The sequence below is a fragment of the Bubalus kerabau genome, chromosome 7, assembly GCF_029407905.1.
Source record: "Bubalus kerabau isolate K-KA32 ecotype Philippines breed swamp buffalo chromosome 7, PCC_UOA_SB_1v2, whole genome shotgun sequence".
In the NCBI taxonomy this organism is placed as follows: Eukaryota; Metazoa; Chordata; class Mammalia; order Artiodactyla; family Bovidae; genus Bubalus; species Bubalus kerabau.
This window is the reverse complement of record NC_073630.1, coordinates 28391293-28415733: the sequence shown is the minus strand read 5'-3', so window position 1 is coordinate 28415733 and position 24441 is coordinate 28391293. Positions and strand designations below refer to the sequence as shown.

General features: G+C 37.2%; 1 protein-coding gene across 41 annotated transcripts in view; it reads left to right on the top strand.

Moving 5' to 3' along the window:
- DKK2 (dickkopf WNT signaling pathway inhibitor 2) overlaps positions 1-24441 on the top strand; it is a 583019-nt gene that overhangs the window by 253923 nt on the left and 304655 nt on the right. The window contains exon 4 of one of the 41 annotated variants that reach the window (XR_008716843.1): positions 14709-14802. The exons of 39 other annotated variants lie outside the window; for them this stretch is intronic. The gene's annotated coding sequence lies outside the window, so the exon portion shown is untranslated. Of the gene's footprint in view, positions 1-13131; positions 13153-14708; positions 14803-24441 lie in introns of those variants that run through there. One more of the 41 variants, XR_008716844.1, reaches the window with a different exon arrangement.

Here is a 24441-nt window from a genome sequence, read left to right as displayed (position 1 = left end):
CTTATGATACATTTGTGACAGTCCAATCTGTATATTTACTGAACATAATATTTATTATGAAAGGTAATGCACTTTTTGAGACAATGACAATTTACCAGTGCCTCAAAGCCAGCTGTTAGAACCACTTTATGAAAATGCACAACTTTCAGTTTTCCCAAGTCTTCTTATTCTTGTTTCTGATTAAACCAAATAAGAGAAGTTCTCTTTCCATATCTAAACATCTCTGAGTAAGAAAATGTCATTGTTAATATTCATTCAGGGCTATGTGAAAGGTGGAGGGAAATGAGAGAAAAAGTATGGAAATGAAGCACGGTTTTCTAACCCAAAGGTCTCCTGAGCCTGAGGTTAAGATCAGAGGAGTCACAGTGGAGCAGCTGATTACAAGGTCTAGGGTAGATTGTCGTGCAGGCGGGAATGATGAAGCCTGGCTGGATCCCAATAGGAAATCAGAACAGGAGAAAACTGATGCTGAGAAGAAGGGTCGAAAGCAGAGCAGCTGGAAAGAGAAAAAGAAACAGAACCCTCCCCACCATATCCAATAGGACATTGCAGGTGTATTTCATTTTGGCTCCAGTTCCTGAAACATTGATTATCATTACCATCAGCTTACAGGCAGTTCAGAATTCAGTCTTTCAAAACAGAAGCCTAAGAGTATTTGATTCTTAGAAAGAAGTCCAAGTCTATGATGTGGAAACAAATAAACATCAGTTACGTATGTCTTGGTAAGTGAAGAAAATCACACAAGGCAGCTCTAGAAATAAAATATTTTGGAGGAAATTGAGAATTTCCTGGAGTAGATATACTGATTTCCTTATTTCCTGCATGTGTGCTAAGTTATTTCAATTGTGTCCGACTCTTTGCAATCTCATGGCCTGGTACGTGCCAGGCTCCTCTGTCCATGGGATTCTCCAGGCAGGAATACTGAAATGGGCTGCCATTTCCTCCTCCAGGGGATCTTCCCGACCCAGGATTTGAACCTGCCTGTCTTTCGTCTCATTAGCTGGCAGGTTCTTTACCGTTAGTGCCACCTGGGAAGCCCTTTACTACTTGTACCCATTATTAACGCCCTTTATTAAACCCATTATTAAACCCATTATTAAAGCCGTTTCCTACTTGTACCCATTATTAAAATGAAATTGAATTATAATACTACATACCATTTAGCTTGAATATAACAGATGATGATGCTTTATTGTATCTACATATGAAAAAATCTCTATGGTACAAAACCAGAACTAGTCTCTGCTGTTAGCCGTCAGGATGCCATTATACATGAGGAAGCGAGTGAGTGGCTCTAGGATGGTGAGAATTTCTGCTTGTCATCTGGGCGCTTGGTTACATGGCTAGGTTCTACTTGTAACAGTTCATCCAGTGGTGCACATGGCATGTGCATTGTTCTGTTCACATTTTATAATTCAATGAAATGTTTGAAGCAAACAGCTCTAGGAAATGGATGATTTGGGATTCATGACTTGGAAAAATGATTTCAAAATGCTTAATAAAATATATGTAATGATAACAGGGGACCCAGATGTTATTAAAATAAAAAATATCTTGACAAAGATGATTTTGTTTATTCCTAGATTTTGGTTGCAGGAAACAACCTCATGCAAACCCATTTTTTTAAAAGAAATATAGTTCTCAAGTCAACCCCAAATTGGCTTAATGGATCCTGTATGGTTTTGATAAAGCTGTTTTTTGACAGGCCTTTAAAAATCATCTTAGTTCTATAAACAGCTCAGCCAAACTATGGAACTGGTTTATCACTTTGATCAACTAGTTGCCCTTCACTAGTTCAAAGTTTCAAAATGCTGAGCCAATAGGGAATTCAAGCTAATTGCTGATCAGTAGGTATTGATAGGGGCTTCCTTGGTGGCTCAGCTGGTAAAGAATCTGCTTGCAATGCAGAAGACCCTGGTTTGATTCCTGGGTTAGGAAGATCCCCTGGAGAAGGGATAGACAACCCACTCCAGTATTCCTGGGCTTCCCTGGTGGCTGAGACAGTAAAGAATCCGCCTGCAATGCAGGAGACCTGGGTTCAGTCCCTGGGTTGGGAAGATCCCCTGGAGGAGGGCATGGCAACCTACTCCAGTATTCTTGCCTGGAGAATTCCATGGACAGAGGAGCCTGGTGGGCTACAGTCTATGGAGTCGAAAAAGAGTTGGATATGACTGAGTGACTAACACACACACACACACACACACACACACACACAAACCCACATACACACACACACACGCAAACCCACATACACACGCACACACACAAGTATGTGTTATAGGGAGGCAGGATAGGAATTCGGGATTGGAAGGAAGGCTGGCATTCTGTTTCTTCTCCATGCAATGGCCTTTTGGTGACTCCATGCTTTGAGCTTGTTCAGGAAGACTTCAGACCTGTAGGGATTAGCTGCTGAGCAAGACTGATGGGAGAACAGGAATGACAGTTCTCTCTTTTACTAGCAGATTTAAGTGAATGGGAACTGTGCATCAACCAGGGTCCTGATCCTCATTCTCCTAGCTGAAACACATTGGTATAGACTCTTCCCTTCCTTAAAATAATCCTGAATGGAAAGGAGAATGGCACGGGTCTGCATGGTAACCTGTCTCCCTTATTGATCTCAGAGGGGACAACACCTAATGCTGTCCTCTGAGAAAAAGGAGTCAAAACCCAGCATGTTTAATTAAAAATCCTGAAAGTAAGGAGGGCAAGATACTTCTTAGGGTAAGTATTTCTAAATGTCATGTTGATAATGAAAAAAGTACTATTATAAATCTAAAACTTGTTTTTCATTTTACCAGTTCTCAATGCTTACTTAAAGTCTCACCATTTCTTTACTAATAGACAGTTCCAAAGTCTTCACTCAAATTTTTCCTGGACTCGGGGAAAAAATTGGCACCAATGTGCAGCCAATATTTTAAATTACGTAAACTATATTGAAGATGGTTCCATTAATTTCTTAAACCCATATCAGGTAATGGAAAACAAATTTGCATCTTGGATAGCCTTCCAAAAATGAAATATGGAGTTAGTGATTCCAGTAACTTAGAATGGGATGGTGTAAGATTTTCCTTCTTGGTTATTATGGATTACTGTTGTGGTGGACTTGAGTCTGTTTTAAATAATCCTGTTGATAGTAAAAAGTAGATTGTCTGTTTTTAGGGTAGGGGAATCCATATGCTAGTTTTGGATTTGACAATTACCTTACAAATATTAATGGCTACCAGTGTATGATAAATCAGTGTTGGAAAGGATAATGAATCTAATTAAAATGAACAAACTTATCCAAAAGTTTAGGCCCCTGTAGACAAAAAGTAGGATAAAGCAGCCAGCACCCAGATGTGTCCATTTTCATTTTCAGCTAGTCCTAAGAAATATGAACTCTCCTATAATTTCCATTGTCAGTTTAATGGCAGACTTAAAAATGCATAGCAACCTGAAGGAGAGAAAACTCAAAACAAAGTGTTTTTTAAAAATTAGAATGCTGAACTTCTAATTTAAAAAACAGATATGCAGCAAGCCACAGAGGTTTATTGTATAGCACAGGGAACTATAGTCAATATCTTGTAATAAACATTAATGGAAATTAATTAAAAAAATGTGTGTGTATATGTATAACTGAATCACAAAAAATTCTACTTTTTGAAATTTAGTAATGTTTATCTTGTTGCCAGTTTATGAACATCTAATAACAGCATATGAAGTACAAAATTTTAAATATATTTCTGTAGGATATAAGATTAATGTAAATTAATATAAATAGAAATCTCTTATATTTAGATTATTAATGATATCATTCAAGATGTTCCTGTTCTTATTTTTTTTGCACTTGATAAAATATTCTCAGAGAAATGTTAATATGTCTCATTATGATTATATATTTTTTTCTTTTCCCTTATATTTCTTCTGATTTTTGCTTTATATATCTTTGTTTCTTTGTTGTTAGGTGTCAATGGTTTATGATGTCTATCTTTTTTTGTGAATTTTACCTTTTATCATTAAAAATATTCATCTTTGTTTCATTAAAAAAATTAATGTTTCAGTCTTCAAACCCACATTTTCAAAAGTCATAATTTTTTGAGGTGTTAAATTACAAAAGTTATTATTTATGATTAGGTTATATAGCAAAAACAAGCAAAAGAAAATAAGAAAACAAATTTAAAAAGTGCACCTCATTTTTCATGTTATGTTATATCTTGGCCATAGAGGGTAAAATGAAACTGATTATGAGCAAATGTTAATTTTAAAGTTGAAAATGGAAGTCTCTCAGTTGTGTCCAACCCTTTGTGACCCCATGGACTATACAGTCCATGGAATTCTTCTAGGCCAGAATACTGGAGTGGGTAGCCTTTCCCTTCTCCAGGGGATCTTCTTAACCCAGGGAGCGAACCCAGGTCTCCTGCATTGCAGGTGGATTCTTTACCAGCTGAGCCACAAGGGAAGCCCAAGAATACTGGAGTGGGTAGCCGATCCCTTCTCTAGCGAATCTTTCCGACCCAGGGATCAACCCAGGGTCTCCTGCATTGCAGGTGGACTTTTTACCAACTGAGTTATCAGGAAAGCCCTAAATTCTAAAGCTGGCACATCACTAAAGTGGAATGATGCTTCATTGAAGACTTGTTTTCTATGAAAGCCACTAGAGTGTGTGTGCTTTGAAAGCAGGATCTTCGGTGCATGGTTGTATACTAAGAACTAGGACAATGCCTGGCTTTTAGTATGTATTGGCAACTGATTGGAATAAAACAATGACTGTGCATTATCCCAGGTATTTTTGTAGGCACAGTCTAGTGGAAAGTCATACAGTATCTTAAAACACACACAAACACAGCAACGAAGCTACTGGATACATCAGGGAAATTTAGCTAAGACTTGTACTGAAAAATAAGTGCACGTTTGCTAACTGACTGATTGGGGAGGATGATATAAGCAGAAAAATGGGAGACATAGAAGCATGAAAAATATACTGTGCAGACAGATCATATTCTGAAGCATCAAGAGTTTGTTGATAGATTAAAAGAGGCAAAGAGTGAAGGGGGAGAAAGCTGGATAGTTGAAATGAGGCCAATTGATGAAAAAAAAAAGAAGAAAAAGATGTTCCACTCTCTTCCACCACCATATTTACCCCACTAATTCCTCCTCTCTCTGCCCCCATTACTTTCATCTATGTCCCCAAATTCTTTGCTCCATCCTGTTGCTAAGGATGAATGGCCTACCTTCATGTCTTGGGCTGCTTTGCTACTTGTATTACAAACGTCATTCCTTCTCACCAATTTAAGGATAACATTTAAGAATTCATCATTCCTGCATCAAAATTTTTAATCTTTCCTCCAGCCTGACTGGACATTCACAGCAGCCTAAAATCATGCTGTAATTTTGTCCATCTTATAAAAATTCTTTTCACTACTTATCTTTCTCCAGCCATGACCCAATTTCTCTTTTGTACTTTATAGCAAGTTTCCTCAAAAGGATGTTGAAAAGAAGACTGTCTCCAATTTATCTTTACTATTCTCATAAACCTATTGCACTGTTTGAGTACAGCTATATCCGTATTATCAACATCATCATGGCCTCCTTATTTTTAGACTAACAGTTAACTTCAGTTCTAATATCATTTGACCAAACAGCGACATGACACTATGATTTTTTTGGAGAAAATATGGGTTTGGGACACCACTTCTTTTTGGTTCTTCTTCTGTCTTACCTGCAGTTCATTTTTGGTTTCCTGTGTTGGCATCTTCTAATGTTTTTAATCTCTAAATGTTTAAGTGCTTCAGAGTTCTGTCCCCAGGCCAATGCTTCATCGATATGAACTTTCTAGGTGACTTTATAGAGTTTCATGACTGGATCTCAAATTTATATTTTTAACCTAACTCCTAGTATGAATGAATGCTAGACTTTGTGTATACATGCATATGCTGCTGCTGCTGCTGCTGCTAAGTTGCTTCAGTCGTATCCGACTCCGTGGGACCCCATAGATGAAAGCCCACCAGGCTCCCCCGTCCCTGGGATTCTCCAGGCAAGAACACTGGAGTGGGTTGCCATTTCCTTCTCCAATGCATGAAAGTGAAAAGTGAAAGTGAAGTCGCTCAGTCATGTCCGACTCTTCATGACCCCATGGACTGCAGCCCACCAGGCTCCTCCGTCCATGGGATTTTCCAGGCAAGAGTACTGGAGTGGGATGCCATTGCCTTCTCCATGCATATGTTACTCTTAACCAGTTATTTTCCCTTTCATTTCCTGTTATATATTTGTTTGTTGTCTTCTCTTGAAGGACATAAACTTCATGAGGACAGAGACTTTATTTTGTTCAATGCACTCAATTTTGTTGATAGTTACTGCTTTGTCAAATAAAACATATGCCTATCCTATTATTTAGTATGTATTCTAAAGAACCCAGGCCCATAAGAATGTTTATTTCAATATTATTATGGAAGCAGAAAGGTGAAGTTACTCTTAGGGAATGAATGGGTAAAATGTAGTAGAAGATCATTATTTATATCAAAAGCATCAGCTTAGATATACACATAGCTATATGGATATTTAAAATAATTCTGAGTAAAGAGTATATAAATCATAAATATACATTATATATGTATATAACAATTTTATTTATGTAAATTAAAAACGTGCACAAACAATACATTTTGTTAGTATTAATCTAATTAGACAGGGATACATTATACACATTGGAATGGTTGTTTAAGAGAAGAAGGGGAAAAGAGAAAGTTATATGGTAAAAATGAAGGGATAAAGGAATGAATGAATGGATAAAGGAGAAATTGTGCTTGGGCCAATGGTGATAATGTGCTTTAAGCTGAGAAATATTACTCTCTTAACCGTTTGCAGCTGAAGGAAGTGTTGAGTAAACACCAGAAGGAAGTGTTGAGTAAACAAAAGAGGTGTTGTAGAGTTTTCAAGTGATGAATTGAAGAGTAGAATAATAAAAAATGTCCAACCCAAAAGAGAAAGAAAACTATTTATTCTGTCTTTGAGTTCCTCTGCTCAAAATTGAACATCTTGATAGAGAGAATTCCATGAATCAAGTTCTGATCACCCACATAATTCTTGACTGTGCCAGGCTTTAAGAGGATAAGACTGGAAAAAAAAAGTATGGAGGGAAAGTGGGGCAAGATCAAGATCCATCTTCTCACCCTGTTTGCTCATAGACTGCGAAAGATAGTTTTCCAAAGAAAAACCAGGGTGCTGTTAGGATGATGGTATGAAACTACGTAGTTGAAAAATAAAACCGCTAGAGACCGTATGATACCAAAATTTCTTTATTGATAACAATTAACAATGACCCTTGGTGGCTGTTGAATGAAATGACTCTTAGAAAATCAGTATTTTTTTCTCTTAGAAAAAAAAAAAAGTGGTACCAAAAAAGACTGTAATTTCCAACTGTAAATTGCACTGAGAGCTGCCGAGAATAATCTAAACTTCTAAAAATGATAATTTATATTCAGTTAGCAGAAACCATGGAGAAGGCAATGGCACCCCACTCCAGTACTCTTGCCTGGAAAATCCCATGGATGGAGGGGCCTGGTAGGCTGCAGTCCGTGGGATTGCAAAGGGTCAGACATGACTGAGCGACTTCACTTTCACTTTTCCTTTCATGCATTGGAGAAGGAAATGGCAACCCACTCCAGTGTTCTTGCCTGGAGAATCTCAGGGACGGGGGAGCCTGGTGGGCTGCCATCTCTGGGGTCGCACAGAGTCGGACACGACTGAAGTGACTTAGCAACAGTAGCAGCATACTCCAATAACATAGATAATCAAAAGCTCTATGTATTATAACTCAGTTCTTGTTAATGCAGTTGGGGGTGGGGGGGAAGCCAAACTCATTATATCCTTAGATGTTGGTTATAGAAGTCTCAACAGACTTTCCTCCTGTATTCCATTCTTTAATTTTTTAAATTAGAATGTTTTCAAGCACTATTTCTACTGACTACATGCCACTATTCTCTTCAGTCACTTTGGCAAAGCAAATCAAAGAAGTATCAGCCTTTCCTGGCTTTAGCCTGAACAGATTGTCTGAATCTTCCAGCTGATTGTCAGAGAGGAATGCAGGTTGTCTGTTCACTGAGCAACAGGATGTCATTCAAGGACAGAACATTGCCCTTGGGCTTTGAAACCAGGGAACCCCAAACCCCACAGAGAGTGACTGGACAGACTCTGAGAGTCCACAAATAAACCCCTCTGGTCCTCTGCTCCCTCTGTTTACTGCCTCTGAGTTATTCCATTACTTGATGTGATTTCTGACACCAAGCATCCATTCCTGTGAAGCTGTGCCATTGCCAAGTTAAGGCAAATGACTTGTTTTTGGCATTCCAGTTTAGATAAAGGTGATGGGTGCTTTAGGACTTTTTCTGTGGTAAGGTCAATATCACTTAACTTGTTATATTCTTTTATTTATTGATTGGTTTGTTCTGAGCTCAGGGAAGGCACAATTCCATCTGGACTTAGGTATTGAATTCACCCTTTCATCTTTCCAACCTTTGGAATCTGTGTGTCTCATGGAATACAGAGCTAAGTGAGAGGTGTTCCTTTCTTTAAAAATAGATGCATTCTGGGCATAGGCTACTATGGGAACATTTTTGGACATTTCACATTCCTCTCCAGTGGGTACCATAAAGTCATGGCCATGAAGGCTTGCCAAGAACAGCTAACTTGTATCCACAGCTCAGAGGTACTGATCTTAGCATTATTTGGCTTGATTTCTAATTTTCCCTCACTGGTTGTCATAAAGTGTTCTGAAGCTATTCTGAGCATACTCTATTTTCATAATGCCCTTCTATGAGCCTTAGCTGACATGAGGTGTGTTACGATGAGGCAATGGTGAGAGGTGAAACATAATGATTATTAGTTTGTTTATTTACTTTATAAGCCTATAGGCTTTGGGTTATGTTCAGGAGTTATTTATATGATGTCATTACTCAAGAATCTCCATTTAATTGTTTAAAGAACAGTGAGTGCTCAGTCATTTACATCCATTAGAATATTGAAAAACAAACCTTGATTTAAAGTTTCAACTGCATAAGTAAAATGGAGATTTCATTCATTTAGGCCAATGGAAAATTTATCCTTAATAAAATCCTTAAGATTTATCCTTAATAAAATCCTTAAAATTTATCCTTAAATTGCTTTCTTTTTTTTAAATGTATTTTTCAATTATCAAACCTATTTTGCAACATTAAAGGGAACTATAGACTACCTCACATCTATCTATCTATCTATCCGGTTTGCTATTCCCTTTTATTTTCCACCTACATATGTTTTCATAGAGTTATATGAAATTTTATAATTGGCTTAAATAAATCACTTAGAATTTTTCTGTTATGATTATAGCCAGAATAACTTCTTCAGCTACTACTTATACCATACTTTCACCTCTGACATCATGTATGTTACCTGAATACATCAAAACAATGATTTGTTTTCCATAGAGATCTGGGAAAATTTTTTCACATTTTAGTTTGTTTGTTTTTCTTGAGTATGGGCAGAGGATATTTACCAATGTGAACATATCAGAATACTGTTTTTCTAAACTGCTTTAACAAATAGAAGCTGTAGTCACTGGGGTCAGAGTAGGTCTCCTTTGAAGGCCATGTGCTCTCTTAATATATTTAGAAATTGGAAGAAACTTCAAGGCACACAAAAACAGTGGCAGATTCCAACAACTATACCCAGACCTCTAGCCACAAGCAGAAACGCTGCAGTATCCAGTATGGTGGTCTGGTTCTAATAAAACTAAGCCAGCAGTCAACAATTATTTTTCTCACTGTCCCCCAAATTTTATCTCACTAAACGACTTTTGACTATTCCTTAATTCTTGATCTCCAAAAAATGTATCGACAGTAGACTGAGTGATTAGAACCCAGTAATTCTTTTTGTCTTTGTACAATTTTCCACACTTCTGTATCCTTATATTTAGGAAACCATGCTGCTGAATGACTTCTTATTATAGACTGTTTCTGTGGGCTCACTGGGGATTGCAGTTGTTAGTGCTTTTTGTTTTGCTTTGTAATGCATTATAGTTGGTTACCAAGCCTTGAAACAAGTGGTAGGGACAGTTTTTCAATAGTCTTCACAGCTCCCTAGAACAGTTGTACTCAGAACAGTATATGCACTTCCTTGTACAACAATGACCAGAGTGCTACTCTTAAGACAAAAAGAAGAAACTTGTGGCTGGTAACTCATCCTCTTTGAACAAATATGCTCAGTCAGGTCTTCTGTAGTTGAAGGAGACTCTCCTTTGACCTATTCTGTCCACTCTTTGACCACCCAGGCTCTACATCTTGACCACCCATTTGTTTTGACTGGGTTTAAACCTCTGAGACTATAGTTTTTACCCTGTTTATAGCAGGCTGACACTTACCTGTGTCCACTAAGTTCAGCTCAGTCCCACATCTCTAGTTGTCTACTTCTTCACTGTTTATTTAGTGATGACTTCAACAATTTTTCTAACCCCAGACTCATATTTTCTCTAAAATTGCCTTATTCTTAAGAGTACCTTATTTCCTGTTCCTCTATGTTGGATATGACTTGTGCAACATTGTTCTACCCCATCCTCCAATCTTTCTCAGCTTTTTTTGTTAACTACACATAGACTCTTTATTAACATAAGACACAACAAAAATGACTAGCAAAACAAAATACTCTCATTTTAAAAATTCATTGTTTCTTATATGATACTATACATGTTTCAGTGCCATTCTCCCAACTCATCCCCCCCACCCCACTCCTCTCCCACAGAGTCCAAAAGACTGTTCTATACATCAGTGTCTCTTTTGCTGTCTCGCATACAGGGTTATCGTTACCATCTTTCTAAATTCCATATATATGCGTTAGTATACTGTATTGGTGTTTTTCTTTCTGGCTTACTTCACTCTGTATAATTGGCTCCAGTTTCATCCACCTCATTCATGTTGATGTATGGCAAAACCAATACAATATTGTAAAGTAATTAGCCTCTAATTAAATAAATTTAAATTTAAAATTAAAAAAATAAAAAATAAAAATTCATTGTTCTTCTAGATGGAATGTGAACTTCTTGAAGGCAAAGGCTTCAATCTACTTATTTCCTTAGCATTTAGCAAAATAAATATTTGTTGAGAATTCATCATCTTAATATTTTTAATCTCTTGATATATAATGGTTAATACACATTAAAACAATTCTATCATCTTTGATCATTTTAGCAGAGGTCCTTAACATTTTCAATATCAGAAAGTTTTTGAGAATCTGAAAAAACAATGTATTCTGTCCTTCAGTTCAGTTCAGTTCAGTTCAGTCACTCAGTCGTGTCCGACTCTTTGCAACCCCATGAATCGCAGCACGCCAGGCCTCCCTGTCCATCACCAACTCCCAGAGTTCACTCAGACTCACGTCCATCCAGTCAGTGATGCCATCCAGCCATCTCATCCTCTGGTGTCCCCTTTTCCTCCTGCCTCCAATCCCTCCCAGCATCAGAGTCTTTTCCAATGAGTCAACTCTTCGCATGAGGTGGCCAAAGTACTGGAGTTTCAGCTTTAGCATCATTCCTTCCAAAGAAATCCCAGGGCTGATCTGCTTCAGAATGGACTGGTTGGATCTCCTTGCAGTCCAAGAGACTCTGAAGAGTCTTCTCCAACACCACAGTTCAAAAGCATCAATTCTTTGGCACTCAGCTTTCTTCACAGTCCAACTCTCACATCCATAACATGACCACAGGAAAAACCATAGCCTTGACTAGACAGACCTTTGTTGGCAAAGTGATGTCTCTGCTTTTGAATATGCTATCTAGGTTGGTCATAACTTTCCTTCCAAGGAGTACGCGTCTTAATTTCATGGCTGCAGTCACCATCTGCAGGGATTCTGTCCTTAGCAAAACAAGTGTGTATGCACATGCACATGCACGCGCCACCACTTCTCTCCCCACCTTCTCTGTCTCCTTCTCTCACACACACACTCGTACACACATGCACGCAAGTATACATACTATTTTTGCATACACTTTTAAAGCACTCCTGGGGTTCATCAATGAATGCCAAGTTAATGGTTACTGCCCAGTGGTTTTTATAGATAGTTTTTGCAGTATTATTTTTGTGGGACTGTTAAATAATGATGTTAGAAAAGAATGAGAACACTTTGGAGAGGGAGAAAGACATAAAAAGGGTGAAAATAGGAGGATCAAGGGGAATAGGTGGTAATAGATAAAAGGACTAGAAGGCATCGCAAAGTGGGCATGAAACATGGATTTTCTGGGATCAAAGAGGTTCAGGATTTAGGCTGAGGTCTGAACTGAGCTTTAGACTGAGAAGAGGATCATAGTACAAAGCAAGATAATGGTATCCTCTACCCTCTGGGCAATATGAACCCAGAGAGAACAATTCCTTACTGATGTCATAAGGGATCAATTTTCATTCTGGGATCATTGGATCTTAAGTCTGACTATCATGAAGAAGAACTAGGAATATGGAGACAGCATCAAGTCTGGGAGGATGACTCAACCTTGAGTCATACTGACATGTGGGTTTTGGGAGAGGAAAATGGGGTGCCTGTCTAAGAATTTTACTCCCTACATTCTATCCTTCAAGGTTCAACTGGAGTTAGAAAGAGACTTCAGATATAATAACCATGGGACTATTTTACATTCTTACAGTAATGAGAGTAATTGTAAATGCTTATTGAGAATGTATGAACAAGAAGCGAGGCTGAGTGCCGCACATGGATTATTTCATCAAATCCTCACCATACTCTAGAATGAAAGAACTGTTATTTTTTCCTTTGTGTGAATGGAAAGCCAGGGATGGAAGAGATGAAATAGCTTGCCAAGGTCACAGAGCCAAGAAGTTGCACAGCTTGGACCCACAATTTTTGAAATCAGATTTAACTTTCTTAACTACAACTTTAAACTGACTTGAGGCAGAATTGTTGTAGCAGAGGCTGCTAGTGGTAGATGGAAGAGATACCTGGCCTTAGCACCACCCTCCAGCCAAGTAGATGTTAGTGATATAGTTGATTTCTTCTTCTCAAGTTTTGAACAGCTGTGAGGTGTTTAGACTTAGCTCAGCATCAGTATATATAAATAACCCTAACTTGATCCCCTTTGATTTTATTTTTGGATGTCATAGCTTTGTCCTTTCTTTATTTTAGCTAAGCCTCTACTGCATGTAGAAGAACGATCCATTTCAGGAGCATATTTTATGGGATGCTGACACTAGCTGCTCCAGGGAGATCTTCGGGCTCCCGCCAGGGTGTAATTGGCACCCAGGAGCAGACAGGATCCAAAGCACCAAAAAGTGAACATGTTTCACAATAAGTCTCTCTCAGCATGAAAAAAGCAATAAATTGTGAAAAGTCTGAGCAGCCTTTCTCCAAACACACATACAAAATTTTTTGTGTGCTAAAACATAGCTGATTGCCAAAAATGAGGACAACAGGGCTATCTTTTTAACAATCTCCTTATAACTTTTAAAAATGCTGATTATTCAAAACACATTAATATCTAGTGCCAGGGGATTTAGATATTCAATTAGTATTCATTCATTTATTAGACATTTTTGAACATTTACTGTATGCCAGGCCATATTCTAGGAATATAGCTAAAAACAAAGATAGGTATAAATTCACATTTAAGTAATCATTGTGGATGTAAACATGCTTGAAAGAAGCAGAGAAGGTGGGAAAAAAAGATATCCATCATTTACCTTTTTTAAGGTTCCAAAAATTCCCCTGCATTCAGTTCAGTTCAGTCACTCAGTCATGTACAACTCTTTGCAACCCCATGCACTGCAGCACACCAGGCTTTCCTGTCCATCACCATCTCCCAGAGCTTGCTCAAACTCATGTCCATCGAGTTGGTGATGCCATCCAACCATCTCATCCTCTTTTGTCCCCTTCTTCTCCTGCCTTCAATCTTTCCCAGCATCAGGGTCTTTTTACTAATGAGTCAGTTCTTCACATCAAGTGGCCAAAGTGTTGGCACTTCAGCTTCAACGTCAGTCCTTCCAATGAATATTCAGGGCTGATTTCCTTTAGGATTGACTGGTTTGATCTCCTTGCAGTCCAAGGGACTCTCAAGAGTCTTCTCCAACACCACAGTTCAAAAGCATCAGTTCTTCAATGCTCAGCTTTCTTTATGGTCCAACTCTTACAACATACATGACTACTGGAAAAACCACAGCTTTGACTATATACACCCCTGCATTATGAAGTTATACTTTTGGTGTCAGTTGATTGTGACAGTCATCCCAGTGGATTCAGAAATGTTTTATTTATATTTTCTCATTCATAATTACTTGTCCATGCATCAGAAATAGTCACACAAGGACATGTGATGTATTCTGATTTTTTTAAAGAAAAATTTGGTTTGTACATAGCTTGATTTTTGTCCTATGCAAATTTCTCCCATGGATCTAGGATCATATTGGGTTGACCAAATTAGATGATCTTTGGAGAATCATTCCAGGTCTGAGGGTGGAATGCTATCTTGGGAAAACTGCTAGATATTCCCTGTTAGAAGATGTTTCTAAAAAAATAGGCCATCTCTTATTTGACTCATCTTTTCTATATTAGAATATTTTTAGATAATTCAGCACATATCCCTGAATCTTAAAATTATTAGACTGTTAAAGGGTTCCTGAAATTTATTTTGTCTTTGTTCTGTAATTAGATAATTCTTTCCAAAGTTGTCTCATAAATAATTTCTTTAATTCTTTATTCTCATTTAGGAGGAATGCAAATGGAAGCCCTTTTGCCTTTGTAACCAAGAAGAGTTATCCCTTACTATGCCTAATACAAAATGTGTTACTACATTCAGTATAATTTTTATAGTTTTTGTTAAAAAGTACTTTAAAATAGGAAAAAAAATCTGACCTTATAATTTTTCTTGTATATATCAGTTTCTTGAAGAAAACCATATAGACATGCAGAAAATTTCTTGGAAAAATTTAAATAAGATAACAGAATGAATCGCCTTGCTTGCATGTAATATCTGATAAATCATTACACTCTCCCTAAATCTGTCTAGATGGATTATTTCCATAGTGCCTCATATTGATGCTCTGTTTTCAAATCCCTATCCCAATAAGGTCATAATTCAATAGTGCTCACTAAGTTTTAAATCTTATGCAGGAGAAAACTTTGGTATTATCTTGTGCTTTATTGGGTACAGACATGTTGCCACTTAAAGTATTTATATCTTTTTGAGAATTCACTTTTATAGAAGAGATCTGAGATGGACTTTAGGATTATTTAGAATGAAAAGATATTTCTATAAAACTGTATGTTATTAACCTGGCCTTTTAGATGAACTTGAGGTAGTTTTCAACTAGATAATTTGATCTGATTGATTATATACAATATAACTGAAAACCAGAGAGCAGTAGCAGTTTTTACTTGAATCTCAACTATAAGCCCTGGGAGTTTGCCTTTATTTAATCATTGGTTTCAGTGCCTTGTCTTAGGGCTGAGAGAAAGGAAAGGAAGAAAATGTTGGAGATGTTAACATAATATCAACAATTGACTCTGAAAAAATTAGGTCAAACAAGAAGTAAGGGTAAATCCAAATCATTAATGAAGCACTTTCACTGGGTGCAGAGCTCTGTTTTATAAAAGGTGATATGAAAGATGTAAAAATAAGTCCCTTCTCTTTAAGAATTTTAATATGATATTTACATGGTGGTTGAAATGACAAAAATTCATGGAGAAAAACGTCAAATGTTTATTCAGTTCAGTTGCTCAGTTGTGTCCTACTCTTTGTGACCCCATGAATCACAACACAGCCAGGCCTCCCTGTCCATCACCAGTTCCCAGAGTTCACCCAAACTCATGTCCATCAAGCCGGTGATGCAATCCAGCCATCTCATCCGCTGTCATCCCCTTCTCCTCCTGCCCCCAATTCCTCCCAGCATCAGGGTCTTTTCCAATGAGTCAACTCTTCACATGAGGTGGCCAAAGTATTGGAGTTTCAGCTTCAGCATCAGTCCTTCCAATGAACACCCAGGACTGATCTCCTTTAGGGTGGACTGGTTGGATCTTCTTGCAGTCCAAGGTTAATGCTTATTAATTCCTAAATCCTTTATTTAACTGTTAACAAGAACAACACTTCTTGGGACCCAAAGGAGAAAGAAAATAGAAAAAAGTTGCATGTGACATTTCTTGTGTTAGTAAACTAAAGAATATATTTAAAAAATCTTAAAAGCAATGAAAGAGTAAATTCAATACCTACAAATTAATGGCAGCAAGGACATAGGCATCTCAAAAATAACAATAGAAATAAACATAGTGGTATGATATATTTTTAAAGAGGTGAGAGACAATATTCCTAACTCAGAGTTTTATACCCAGCACAACTATTATTCAGAGACAAAAGAGAATAAAAAAAGTAGAAGACAAACACAGAAAGAATATACAGTCCTCAGAATCTTGGTGAAAGAACATGTAAAATTTGCATTTTCCAAAGAAAGAAATCCACTCCTAGGAGGAAAGCTAGAGAAGGAAGTAGCAATAGCTAGCAGAGATACTGGTATCAGATCAGATCAGATCAGTCACTCAGTCGTGTCCAACTCTTTGTGATCCCATAAATCGCAGCACTCCAGGCCTCCCTGTCCATCACCAACTCCCAGAGTTCACTCAGACTCACGTCCATCCAGTCAGTGATGCCATCCAGCCATCTCATCCTCTGGCGTCCCCTTCTCCTCCTGCCCCCAATCCCTCCCAGCATCAGAGTCTTTTCCAATGAGTCAACTCTTCACATGAGGTGGCCAAAGTACTGGAGTTTCAGCTTTAGCATCATTCCTTCCAAAGAAATCCCAGGGCTGATCTCCTTCGGAATGGACTGGTTGGATCTCCTTGCAGTCCAAGGGACTCTGAAGAGTCTTCTCCAACACCACAGTTCAAAAGCATCAATTCTTCGGTGCTCAGCCTTCTTCACAGTCCAACTCTCACATCCATACATGACCACAGGAAAAACCATAGCCTTGACTAAACGGACCTTTGTTGGCAAAGTAATGTCTCTGCTTTTGAATATGCTATCTAGGTTGGTCATAACTTTCCTTCCAAGGAGTAAGCGTCTTTTAATTTCATGGCTGTAGTCACCATCTGTAGCTATTTTGGAGCCCAGAAAAATAAAGTCTGATACTGTTTCTTTCCACTGTTTCCCCATCTATTTCCCATGAAGTGATGGGACCGGATGCCATGATCTTAGTTTTCTGAATGTTGAGCTTTAAGCCAACTTTTCCACTCTCCACTTTCAGTTTCATCAAGAGGCTTTTGAGTTCCTCTTCACTTTCTGCCATAAGAGTGGTGTCATCTGCATATCTGAGGTTATTGATGTTTCTCCCGGCAATCTTGATTCCAGTTTGTGTTTCTTCCAGTCCAGCATTTCTCATGATGTACTCTGCATAAGATACTGGTATACATTTGAGTAAATCTAAATAAGCATTGGCTATACATGATGATGATGATATTAGGAAGATGATAATAATAATAACTGAGAGTTCAAAATCAATATCAAATTAAATACAATAAAATATGGATAAAATATGGATAACAATAAAATATGTGAAGCCAAAGTAAAATTACTTCAAGGTGTTTTTATTAACTAGAAAGGAAAGGTTCTTTGGAGATTCAATCAGCAAAATCCAAACTGCACAAATCTCTGCAGGATCTCTGGAGTTAAACTGCCTGGATTCCCCACTGTGTGACCTTGGATGACTTATGTAGATACTCTATTTCTCAGTTTATTTATATGTAAAATAAAGTTGACAGTAACAGTACCTATTTCATAATGTTATTACAATGAGTTTGAGGCTTAGAAGCATTTAAAAGAATACCTGGCACTATGAGAGTATCATTATGTATATATACATATATTAACATATATAGAATATATAATTACATATTTTAATTATGTATAAATGTAGTTTTAATTATATAAAATAATGTATATACATATATTAATATACAATATATATATACACATATACATATATGTATATGAAATATATCCTAAAATAATAAATTCAAAAATAGAGTTTTTCTCAAGATTAGTTATCATGGACTTTAAGGCCATCATGGGTCTTGAATAAGATTGTTATATGATAATGATATTTTAAGGGAACTAGAAAAATGCCAAACATATCTTTCTTGGTTTCAACACAAGAGGCAAATTAGATGTTTTGTGATTATTCTGAGATATCATAGAATAGCATCTTGTTCTGTGTCTCTTTTTTTACTTAGACAATGATATGAGAATAATAAAGTTAAGTTTGAAGCAAGTAATGTGATACCTTTACTTAATGTGGTACATTTTTGTATTCTTTAGCTCTTAGTAGTACTTAACAAAGAAAATTTGAGGCAAAATAACACAATTAGCAAATACATTTTTACATCATTTCCTTAAGCCTACTTTAATAGAAAGAGCATCTAGATGATAGGGCGGCATCAAAATGAGTTAACTTACATGTTTCCATCATGTTGTTAGCTACTTTTACCTTGGAATGAATTAACAGGGTTTTCATCTCCAATTATATTACATTCACTGCAATCATTGCTCTTGGAGAGTGCAGGACACATCCCAACCATAATAGTTCACACCTTAAATAAAAATTGTAATCTCTTTTATATTTTTAAATGTATTTCCTTAGATAATCAGGACAAAGGGAGGTAAAGAGAAATATCTTTCCATAGCTAGAGGTTATTTCAGTTATAAGGTGCTCACCTTTTTAGGGAAAAAAAAAAAAATCTTGATTGGACCTACATTTGGGACATTTCTCACATAAGATGATATAAAAATTTCATGCCCCCACCCGTTACCTCTTCCTATCTTCATTTCTGGCCTACTGTGTCCTGTTCTGAGGGCTAGAAACAGAGGACTGCAATTCTGCTTCTTGACGGCAGGTGCTGGGACTGTGTGCTCTCTTAACATTTAGAGAGGCAGTAGCATGGGCGGTTTACAGTGTTTAGCTGTGGTTATTTCAATATGGTCTTCCAGGAGAGTCTCTAAAACTGCCTCCTCATTCACTCTTGAGGATGGATTCCCTGGGGACCACTCTTTAGTGTGCCACTGGCCTCAGCGTGTAGCCCTGGCTCTGTTTCTGAAGGGTGCTTCAGGTCGAACAAAACAATTCTATCGCACTCTTTGATCTGATCCGATTTGGTCATCTGGTAAAGTGAGCCTGCTCTCTCCAATCCTCTGCACTTCCAGTTTGGCTGCTGGCCTTCTACTGTGGTCTATTCTTCTAATGCCGCAGGGTTCTAGCTCTGCACAGCTGCTTACCCTGGCACTGGCCCCCATTCTGGCGTGCTGATTTATCTCTGCTGGTGCTGGCCCCGTTCCTCTGGCTTTTGTTCTCGGCAGTGCTGCTGAGTTTTTCCCCTGACTCATGGTGAACTCCCAAATGCCTCAGGAAGGCTGAGATGTAATCACACTTGATTTGCTGCCTCCGTATGAGGTACCAACGAAACTGAGATGAGAAAGAAGGAATCAGCTCTCAGATAAAAAGCTGAAGTCAACCTTTACTCATCTCTGAGCCATAGTAGCAGGAAGAAAATGATGCAGTGTTTGAGGTTTGGATTCTACATTATAGTTTAGAGGGGTGAGGAGATTTGTTCCAGTGTATGTGTATAGAGTCAGTATGAACTTTCATCTTTACATTATAAGGAATTGCTGGGAGTTACTTATGAAAAAGTTGCTGAAAGCCCCCCTAAACAATGGGAAGTTAAATCCTATTGCTGAGAATATACTTTAACAGAAAAAAAATTAGTAAAGCACCATGTATGAAAATCCTTTTCCCAGTCCTACAAAAAAAAAAAAGTCTCTTTCTTCCCCCACCTCAGTAGGAGATCTTATTGCAGTGCAAACTCATTTGTCAGAGACTGAATATACTCCACAGTCCTTCACAAAGGATGACATAGGCCATATGGTATTTTGACAGTATTAAAACATCTGGTCAACTAAAAGCCTCCATACTGTGGCTCTACAAAGGAAGCAGGTCACCTGAGGGAATCAGAGGTGAAGAACTGCCAATGATTGAACTTGGAAATGGAAGTCTTAAAAGTGAGGAGAAGCTTACCATTCACTTGGTTTCTGGCTTTTCTCACTAAGGTTGATTGTGTTGTATTTTGTTGTTTTTCTTTATGAACTTGAGTTTAATCATAAGGAAGTGCCTTATTCAGGAAATCAGTCCTGAATATTCATTGGAAGAACTGATGCTGAAGCTGAAACTCCAATACTTTGGACTCGTGATATGAAGAACTGATTCGTCGGAAAACATCCTGATGCTGGGAAAGATTGAAGGCAGGAGGAGAAGAGGACAACAGAGGATGAGATGGTTGGATGGCATCACACCGGCTCAATGGACATGGGTTTGAGCAAGCTCCAAAAATTAGTGATGGACAGGGAAGCCTGGTGTGCTGCAGTCCATGGGGTTGCAAAGAGTCAGACATGACCAAGTGCCTGAACTGAACTGAAGGAAGTGCTATTATTTACTTTTTTAAAGATGAATTTATTTATTTTAATTGAAGGCTAAATACACTATTGTGGTGGTTTTTGCCATATATCAACATGAATCAGCTGCAGGTATACATGTGTCCCCCCATCCTGAACCCCCTTCATATTTCCCTCCTCACCCCATCCCTCTAGGTTGTCCCAGACCACTGGCTTTGAGTGCCCTGCTTCATACATCAAATTTGCACTGGTCATCTATTTTACGTATGGAAATATACATGTTTCAATGCTATTCTCTCAAATCATCCCACCCTTGCCTTCTCCCACATAGTCTAAAAGTCTGTTCTTTACGTCTGTGTCTCTTTTGCTGTCTTGCGTATAGGGTCATCATTACCATCTTTCTAAATTCCATATATATGTGTTAACATACTACATTGGTGTTTCTCTCTCTGACTTACTTCACTCTGTATAATAGGCTCCAGTTTCATCCACCTCATTAGAACTTACTCGAATGTGCTCTTTTTTATAGCTGAGTAATACTCCATTGTGTATATGTACCACTGCTTTCTTATCCATTTGTCTGCCAATGGACATCTAGCTTGCTTCCATGTCCCAGCTGTTGTAGACAGTGCTGCTATGAACACTGGGGTACATGTGTCTCTTTCAGTTCTGGTTTCCTCGGTGTGTGTGCCCAGCAGTGGGATTGCTGGGTTGTATGGCAGTTCTAGTTCCAGTTTTTTAAGCAATTTCCACACTGTTCTCCATAGTGGCTGTACTAGTTTGCATTCCCACTGACAGTGTAAGAGGGTTCCCTTTTCTCCACACCCTCTCCAGCATTTATTGCTTGTAGACTTTTTGATGGCAGACATTCTGACTGGCGTGAGATGGTACCTCATTGTGGTTTTGATATGCATTTTCTGATAATGAGTGATGTTGAGCATCTTTTCATGTGTTTGTTAGCCACCTGTATGTCTCTTTTGGAAATCACTAACTATTTGAAGTCATTATGGTTAGGAAGGAGGATATACTAATGTCAAATAAAATCCTATTTTAAAACATACTATTAAAAACACTCTGTTCAAAGAAGGAACTCAAAATTACAAAATTGCTGAAAAATAACAGTAATGAAAAGAGGAAACAATCTTTGGGATATAATTGAATCAGTTATCAGAGGAAATTTTATAGCATTAAATAACTATGTCAATAAAAATTAAATGGATTAAACACTTAATTTAAAAAGCTAGAAAAGCAAATAGGAATCAAAAGAAGGCATAGAGAAAGAATTGATATAAATAGGAACTACTGAGTTAGAAAACAGAAAAATAGTTCTAAAATAATCTATATCATTAATATCAAATTTGAGAAACTATTACCTAGCATAACTTTTAAAATGATAAAGGCACCAACACATTAGAAATCAAAAAGAACAGAATAAAACAAAGCAATTTTAAAAGTTCTATTTTACCCAACTATGTGCAAATAGATTTGAAATCTTGATACAAGTGAATAAATAAAAATGATTAAACTGTCCTTAGTAAAGTATAAATAGAACAATAAATAAATAGAAATGAAGCTTCCCCACAGAAAAGCACCAAGTTCATTTGGTTTCATAGAAAAAATCTACCAAACCTTTAATGATTTGATAATCCCATCATTAAAAGGGATTATCATTGGTATTATCACTCCCAATGCACTTAAAGTATGCCAGAGAATATAGAAAAGAAAGAAATCTTTCAATTCCATGTTCTGAATCTAGTATAACATTAATCCCCAAAGATGAATGATTGTACCAACAAAGAAAAGTAATGAAAAATCTCACTTATGAATATCAGTGTAAAAATCTTAAGGGAAATATTAGAAAACTGAAATCAACAGAACATTTAAAAAATAATTGCATTATGACCAAGTGCTGGGGTTAATTTTAGGAATGCAACATGGTTCATTAATTTCAGGGGGTTCACTATTAGGAATTCTGTTGCATTGACACAACATATTAAGACTAGGAAGAGAAGTCACGATCATTTCCAAATGTAAGAGAGAGGGTAGTTTTGCAAATTTGCACAACTTTCAATATCCATTTATATTATAGACGTTCAGTATAATAGCTGTTGATCATATTTACCTATCATGAACTTTCTCTCTCTCTTTTTCCCTCTCTTTTTCCCACCCTCTGGTTGGAAGTATTAGCCAATGAAAACAACCCAAGAGAAAACAGTGGAGGTATAAGAATTAGGAAAAAGTGTAACTGTGTCTAGATGGAAAATAAGTGATTTTATATCTATAAATCCTAAAAGAAATCTTGGAGAGCTATCAAAAACAGTAGAGAATTTAGTATAATAAGTTGTTAAATTGACAGACAAAAATCAATAGGCATCATATACACAAGCAAAATGTCGGTATATAAAATGGAGATCTCATTTTCTATAAAAACAGAAATTAAATTCATTTGTATGAACTCTACAAGAAATGTTCAAAACTTAGATGAGGAAAACATTAAACATTTTTGAGAGTTGAAAAGAAAGTCACACTCTTTCCTGGATAGGAAAGTTCAATATCTTGAAAACTATATGTATATCTAAACTGCTTATTAGTTTCAGGTAATTCCAATTTTTAAAACATCATTTTTTCCCAAGAGCTGGCTTATAAAGTTCATTTGGAAGGAAAGGAAATGAGAATAGACAGAAAAATACTGAAAAGAAGAGGAAGTTTGTACATACAGTGGGGACACACAGATAGCTATTTTCAAAATTAAATATATACTGAAAAAGGATATAAAATCAAGGCCATTTGTTAATGGTACTTGGATAGACAGACTGACCAATGGAATAAAAGCAAATTCAGCAACTAACCGAATCATGCAAGAAAATTTAGAGTACTTATAAATGTCAACCACATATCTCAACAAATAGGAAAAAATAGATTTAAGTAGTGTTGGAGAATGGCAATACAGAAAAAGACAACGTGAGATTCATTCCTTATATTTTACATGTGTAAAAAAAAACACAGTTGTGTCAGTTCTGAAAGAAAGCATGGGTGACTTTCTACAGATGCAGGAATGGGAGAACTTTACTGAATCAAAGTCCATAAGTAATCCACAGAAAGAGGTTGAAATTTTTGATTGTGTTAAATTTTTGCATAGCAAAATATGCTGTAAATAAACATACAAGTAACAAAACTGGGAACAAAATATTTTCAACTTATGTTAGAGCCAAGGGTTAATGTTCCTAATAGAAAAAGAATATCTGAAAATACAGGGATGTGGAACTATAGAAAAAATGAGTTAAAATACAGACTATGCACTGGCTTATGAGGCAGATTGGAACTTAATGGCATGGTGTCAGAGGTGTGATGATAAATATTTAATTATCAGTTCTCAAAAAACGGGGGCAGGGGGATAGTGATTTGTGATTTGTTGTTGTTGTTCAGTCACTCAGTCATGTTCAATTCTGCGACCCCATGGATTGCAGCATGCCAGGTCTCCCTGTCCCTCACCATATCCTGGAGTTTGCTCAAACTCATGTCCATTGAGTCATTGATGCCATCCAACCATCTCATTCTCTGTCGTCCCCTTCTCCCCCTGCCTTCAATCTTTCCTGGCATCAGGGTCTGTTCCAATGAGTCGGCTCTTCCCATCAGGTGGCCAAAGTATTGGTGCTTCAACTTCAATATCAGTCCTTCCAATGAAAATTCAGGGTTGATTTCTTTTAGGATTGACTGCTTTGATCTCCTTACTGTCCAAGGGACTCTAAAAAATTCTTATCCAACACCACAGTCCAAAGTCATCAATTCTTTGGTGCTCAGCCTTCTTTATGGTCCAGCTCTCACATGCATACATGACTACTGGAAAAACCATAGTGATTTTTGCATTTGCTAATTTCCCAGGTATAAATAGTCCCACCAAGGCAGATTTCAAGACACCAACTTGACATCACTGGATATAGAATTGGGACTGGTTCTCAGGGCAAGCCATTATAAGCTGATCCAGTTTACTGTTTCATGTCCCATGTTAAAAG